Source organism: Gavialis gangeticus, unplaced genomic scaffold, assembly GCF_001723915.1.
Source record: "Gavialis gangeticus isolate Ggan-Ray unplaced genomic scaffold, GavGan_comp1, whole genome shotgun sequence".
Lineage (NCBI taxonomy): Eukaryota > Metazoa > Chordata > Crocodylia > Gavialidae > Gavialis > Gavialis gangeticus.
Window position 1 is genome coordinate 1380974 of NW_017728992.1, and position 6649 is coordinate 1387622.

The window sequence follows — 6649 nt, forward strand, 5'->3', positions numbered from 1 at the left end:
CATATCCTCAACCAGGGTGGGTGGGTGGAGGATGAGGAAGAGGAAAACTGAGCCGAGCTGTTCCCACCAGGCCTGGCTTGCGCTGCGCTTGGTGGCAGTGCTGGGAGTGGAGCTTGGGGGGCCTATGGCCCCCCTGTGGCCCCGCTCTCAGCACCGCTGCCATAGGCACCCAGACTGAACACAGCCTGGCCAGGAACAGCCCAGTGCTGTCCTGGCCCCAGCCCTCTCTGCATGTAGATCAGGGAGGCAAGCACCCAAAGATGAGCCACTTGCAGCCACCACTCCCACCTTACCCTGGCTGCAGCTGCGGGCTGAGATTTGCGCCCTGTGCCCTGCTGCATGTGTCCCCCAGACCTCTGTCTCTTCCCTCCCCCACTGACTGATCTGCTGGGCTTAGGGAGGTTGCGCACATGCGTGCTCAGTCCCCATAACGCAGGATCAACTTGAAGAGGCTGTGGGATCCACCAGTCAATCCCGATCAACCAGTTAGTGACCACTGCTCTAGGAATTGTTATAGTGTAGTGAAATATACTGTTTGTACAGTAGCTTTGATAGAGGCAATACACTAGCCTGGAGTCTAAATCCAGACTCCTGTTTATCATATAAATGTAATATTTATATATTGTGTGCTGTCACCCTCTTGCTCTGGCCTCTTCTCTGCTTTGGCTATGTACATTTGATATACCAGTATCTGACTAATGGGAACAGGGAGAGGGGTTTAAACTTAAGATTTTTTTTTTAAAGGGTTTTGCCATTACTTCCGCTAAAATCATGGAAATATGCCTTACCCACAAACTCAACTCTGGCAAAAGGAAGTCTCCATACTGCCCAGCATTCCAGGAAAAGCTGTTAGGTTGTGACATCCAATCCACAGAAAACGGGAAGAAGCCCAACACTTTTTGCTGTGGGTATTTTGGAATTGAAATTATTCAGACTGAGGAATGAGAAGCATCATGTTTAGTAATAATTGACTTGGCTGCAGAAGGGAGGTCTGGATTGTTTCAGTTTATGAAAAACAAAACAAAACTGTTGCTGTCATTCTCAGTGAGACTTGGTATAGACCTGTGGTTCTTAACATTTTAGTGTCAACCCTCCACAATCTTTTTTTTTAATGTGTCGTTCCCAGTTGAGCCACTTGCACTCAGCTTACTTCAGTGGTTCTCAACCAGGTGCTGCTGCCAAATGATTACTTAAATGTACAGATACCACAGGCTTACTATAAGAACCTGAAGTGAACAGGATAAAACATGATATGCCAAGGTCTACAGAATTTTCCTGATATTTCCTCCCTTAAGGGAAAATACTGAGTTCCCCTGTCAGTTTTTGTCTTTTTTCTTTAATTAAGTACACTTGTTTTAAAACATATGAGTGACTCTTCTGGTACTGATATGGTTTCCCACTGAATTCTTCAGTGGAATATTATTTAACTTCCCTCCAATACAGACTTTCTCTCTTGGAAGGAATCAGGAGTGATGTGCTTTCATGGGATTGACTGACAAGTGTGTCAAATACAACTCTAATATGGTCTGATGTACTAAGGTGCACAGTGCTCCCAATACCTCCATAAACCAGTAGGCATTGAGGATGCTCATTACCTTACAGGACTGGGACAACTGAAGCACTGAGAACCAGTGTAACTATTACCAAGGTCCAGTCCTGGTATTTCTCTGTTTTCCTTCACTCCATGCTGAGGTAAATCCCTTTTGCAGTCTGTGGAGTTTTGCTTAAGTAAGGAACTTGAATCAGTGGAAACTGCTGGTATTTAGCACTGATTTGAGGTGTAAAACTGCCCTGCACACATGCTGCACAGCCAGAATGCGAAAAGGCACAGTTGTATTGTAAAAACAACTCTTGCACCATAGTTAAGCATCACAATTAGCACAATGGATAGATGATAGTGTGCTATAGATTAATTGTGGCACTTCTACCTCATAGCTTGCAACATAGCTTGAAATCTTGCAGAGTTGACACATTTAGAGTGAAATAAAATTGTTTTATAGGTTAGGGAGCCAGTGAGATCATATTTCAGATGACCCCATTCAAGTGCAGAAATGCTAGATCTTGAATGAACCAGAGACTGGCTTCAGCCAAAATCCCTCTGGTTAAATTCAAGAGGCTGAAACCCAGGAGAACCATTTGAAGTTTCTAATACTCTGGTTTATATGAACACTGAAGTTCTAGTCTTGAACACTTTTAAAAAAGCTCAAGGGGACCAGTTCTCACACTTATACCAGCAGCCAGCAATCTTTCTAAGCTGCAGGCTGGAACAACCTGACTCCTGTTGGAAGTTTCTCCATGTCTCTATCCCTCGCTTCCCAGCTGCAGCTGCTGTCTGCGTGCAGCTTTCAGGCAGTGGAGGCATGAGCAGGGGCTGGGCAGCTGCAAGCTACATCTGTGCTGCTGCCACTTCTCCCTGCCCTGCCTCCCAGCTTCAACACAAAGTAGCTCTCCACCAGCTGGAACCCACAATCATGCTGTGAGATAAGGGCCCAGGGGCTACAACTTCCAGGTCCCTTCCAGGGCACGAGCAAAGGCCTTTGGGTCTGCAGGCCACATGTTGCCACCCCCTGAATTGATTTATTTTTTATAATCTAGTCCAGGGCTATTCAACTTCTGGGCAGCTGGGGGCCACATGCCACGAGGCCCACAGACCTAGGCATGCCACACAGGTAGCCTTTCTTCCCCTAACCACTCAGGCAGCCCACTGAATTTTAATTGGGTAAAACCCATCTGTGTATTTTACAAATGTTCATTGTCTCCTGTTGGAGCAGTCTGTCCCTTTAAGAAAGCAAGGGTTTTTTGCCCCATTGATGCTGAAGTCTTAGAATGCTTATTTTTTGTAGCAATGGCTATAATTTCACTGTTCATGTAAATTAATTTCAAATGTGGGGAGTTATGAGGACAAGTTATTCTTTTGCAAATTGAGCTCTACTGATTAAAGTTATATGCAGTACTTTTATTTTAGCCTTACTCAAGGCAACTGGAAACAATTTCCTTTATGTATTCCAACTAAAAATAGCAACTTTTGACTGCTACTGAAAGAGAATTTTTTTGTAAGTTTAAACTAAATGTTAAATGTATTGCTTTTCATCCTCCCTTTTGTCATCTTAGTGTGTATGTAGCTTCCAAGAGCTATCAGTCAGGTTCTGAGTGTTTGATCAATGCCATGCATGCCGGGAGCCCCCCAGTGCATGCTGAGAGAGACGAGTGGCTCCCACAGAGAAAGGGAGAACAGTTCTACAGTGTATTTGGTAGTATAGGGCACCTATACATATGCCCCATGCCTGCTCTGATGCTTGCTAATTAGCATGTGTTGAAGCCTGCTCAGTTCGTAGTATCATAGTGCTTAGGGTCAGAAGGGCCCTAAACAGATCATCAGGTCCGACCCCCAAATTAATTAGCATGCTCCAGCAGCCTCAGCTTCACATGTATTCGATGTCCCCTTGCTTCAAAATGGCAGCAAGGGTGTTTTAACTAAAGCTTGTCAAACTAAAGCCTCCACTACAGTTGTCAACAGCATCTGGTTCTTAGGGAATAATGTGTACATCAACTAATTCAAGAAGATGAAAAGAGTTGAATAATTAGAAATGTAAAGTGTGGAGTGGAAGAAATGTGAAGAGTGGAGGCCACTAATTGCAAGAAGAGGATTTTGAAGAAGAGTACAGTCCCTCTGCAGGACATGCCAGGGGGGGAGTTCAATTTTTTTTCATTGTAGACCCACCAAAGAGTGTTGGGGGAGGGGAGGGGTTGTTTTTTGTTTATTTCAGGGGGTTACCCTGCCTTAATCCTCATAGAATTAAACCTCCATTAAGAGAATATTATGATCCGTACTGAGAAGCAAGATGCAATTTTTTGTTGCTCTCACAATGCAATGTCTTGGATCAGTGTTAACTATCCTTGGAATTTTTCTTTCCGCTATCTGTATTCTCTGTGGTAGTCTCCTGGTGTGGTTTCCACTCAGAAAATCAGAACAACCACACACCCTCTCATTCCAGCTTCCAGATGTAAAGTCAACAAAGGACTATTAGACTTCCATGCTTTGCCTCCACTGAAGAAATATATACCACAAAAATCTGCTGGTTCAGCTGAACCAAAGCTGCTGTTTGAACAAGAATCCTGTGGCTGGATTTGTATTCTACACTTACTCTGACTAGGCTGGCTCAGCAGGTTTAACTAAAACAGTAGTAAAAAAAGCATCCAGGAACATAGCATACGTTATTATGGCTTCTACTTATTCTCCAACTTCTATATCACTAATCTCCTTTTCATCACATATTAAAAAGGGAAGATGTATATTTGTGCTAGATTGCTGTCCTGAACATACGTTGGCTCCACCACACCTACTGCTGAAAGTGTCCTGAGCAAGGAGAGACAATAGCTGTGAATGTGTTTGTGTTGTCACCAGTACATGTGAGGAACAAGAAGGAAAAATAATAGAATGCATCTTTTTGTGGGGGGCAGGGTTTGGTTTGTTCTTTTTAAGCCAGAACCAGCTTTCTTCAAGAAACATAAAGTTTGTCTGCCTCTGTGTTCAATTCTACTGTTGATTTACTATTGACTATTTCATAGATTCATAAATTGTAAGGCTGGAAGGGACCTCGGAAGATCATCAGGTCCAGCCCCCTGCGTCAGGCAGGAAAGACAATCGGGGTCAGGTGACCCCAGCAAGGTGACCATCCTATTCGTACTACTGACCAGCAGATAGTGCTTAGGGATCATTAAAGTACAGTTAACTCTTAAATTGAGCTTGAAATATGAACACAGACAACTCAAGTGTCCTAAAATCAAAGTCTAACTTTATTAGTACAACAAGAATTATATTAGCAGTTTCTATATTCAGAGAGAGAAAAACACTTAGTACAATGATCTCAACCAATCCCAGAAGTTACTTTGCGACAGACAGTGAAGATGATGATTTCACGGTCGCTGTCACCCAGGCTACCTTCTGTTTTTAAGTTGGTCACCAGGTCATCCCCCTTGGCCAGGACCAAGTCTAGAATAGCATTACCCCTGGTTGGCTTGTGCACCTCCTGAGTCAGGAAAAGGTCTTTGATGCAGGTCAGGAAGGAACACAACCAATCTGACTTGGCTGAGTGTCCCTCCCAAGAGATATTAAAGTTGTCCATATCGACCATGTCCTGTGCTTGTGTGGCCTCTGCCAGTTCTCAGGCAAACTCTAGTTTGAGCTCCTCCCCCTAGTTTGGTGGTCTGTAGTATATACCTACAGCTAGGTCTCTCTCAACGCCCCTCGTCCCCTGCAGTTTTACCCAGAGTGTTTCAAGCCGTCCTTCTTTGGAGCTCATGTTGGTCTCCAAGGAGGTGTACTGCTCCTTCAGATAGAAAGCTGCCCCTTCGACTTTCTTCCCTACTCGGTCCCTTATATGCAGGGCATGTATATTTGTCTCTAAATATATTCAAACTTTTTCTCTAGTTATATCTGAACAGGAGGCTCTTTTAAAATGATACAACTTATCACCTATAATTGTGTAGAAATTTCAGCACATGTATATTTTTCTTCCAAGAGGTAGAATCTAACAAAGAAAAGTTAAAAATTAGAGAGGAGGATCCAATTAAAGTTAGGTCTCTTCATGTATTAATATAATCATTTTATTGTAAGAACTTTGTACTACGTACCTTCTAGGCCTATTTTAAAGTTTAAAATATTTTGTTACGCCAGTTTTTTATCCCAAAGTCTGATAGCTGGGGCCATCAAATACCATGAATACAGCTGTAAAAAGCCAGAGGCAACTGTCAAAGCTTTTCAAAAGACCCAATACTTTTCTTGCCCTTTAAAATATCATGAGTTTTTAAGATTGTTAAGATTTGTTACATCAAGACCATCCAGGACTAGAAGGAATTCCAATCTGTCCTATTAAATAAAATGTATTGCAGATGGGAAAATCCTAGCTATGTAGTTAGGGACAACACTGTACAGCCTAACCCAAAAGCTATGGTTGAATCCCTGAAAAGGGAAGATAAGCCATGCAGAAACACTTGTTTAATTTATCTAGCAGAGACTTGTATCAATAGCTAAGCTGTCCAGCTGTCCACAAAGCTGTCCAGCGTTTTCAAGAATCCAGAAACTCATTGCACTGTAACACAAAAAAAAGTAGGTTCATGTAATCATCCATAAGCTTTTTAGCTAGATTAGCCTTGTTTGTAGAACTACTATTGATAGTCAAGTGTCCTTTATATAAAGTGAGCAGTGTTTGGTGTGGCCATCGTGCAGCTGATAAATGTTGGTGTCTCCTCTCCTGTGACAGAAAAGTGTAAAGATTAATGGTCTTGTTTTATTGATTTATTTTGGAACCAAACAAATTAGGATGCATCTGAATTTCTCTTTTTAAATGCCTTGCCCATCTGCCTTTCTTTTAGAGATTTATTGCTGACCTCTAGGTTGGCTGATCTTGTGTGGCGGGCTTTAAACTAGCTTCACCGAGGGAAGGGGCCGCTTCGAGTGGAAAGGATGCTTCACCAGCATGCAGGGTGACAAGAGGAAGGGAAGCCCAGGTAAGCATCAACGTCCTGGGAGTAGGGGGCCACAACTGTCCTGGGAATGGGAGGGAGGCATGTGCACCCTCAGGAGGCCTCAAGTGCCTTTACACTAATGCTCGTAGTATGGGGAGTAAGCAGGAGGAACTGTGCCTCC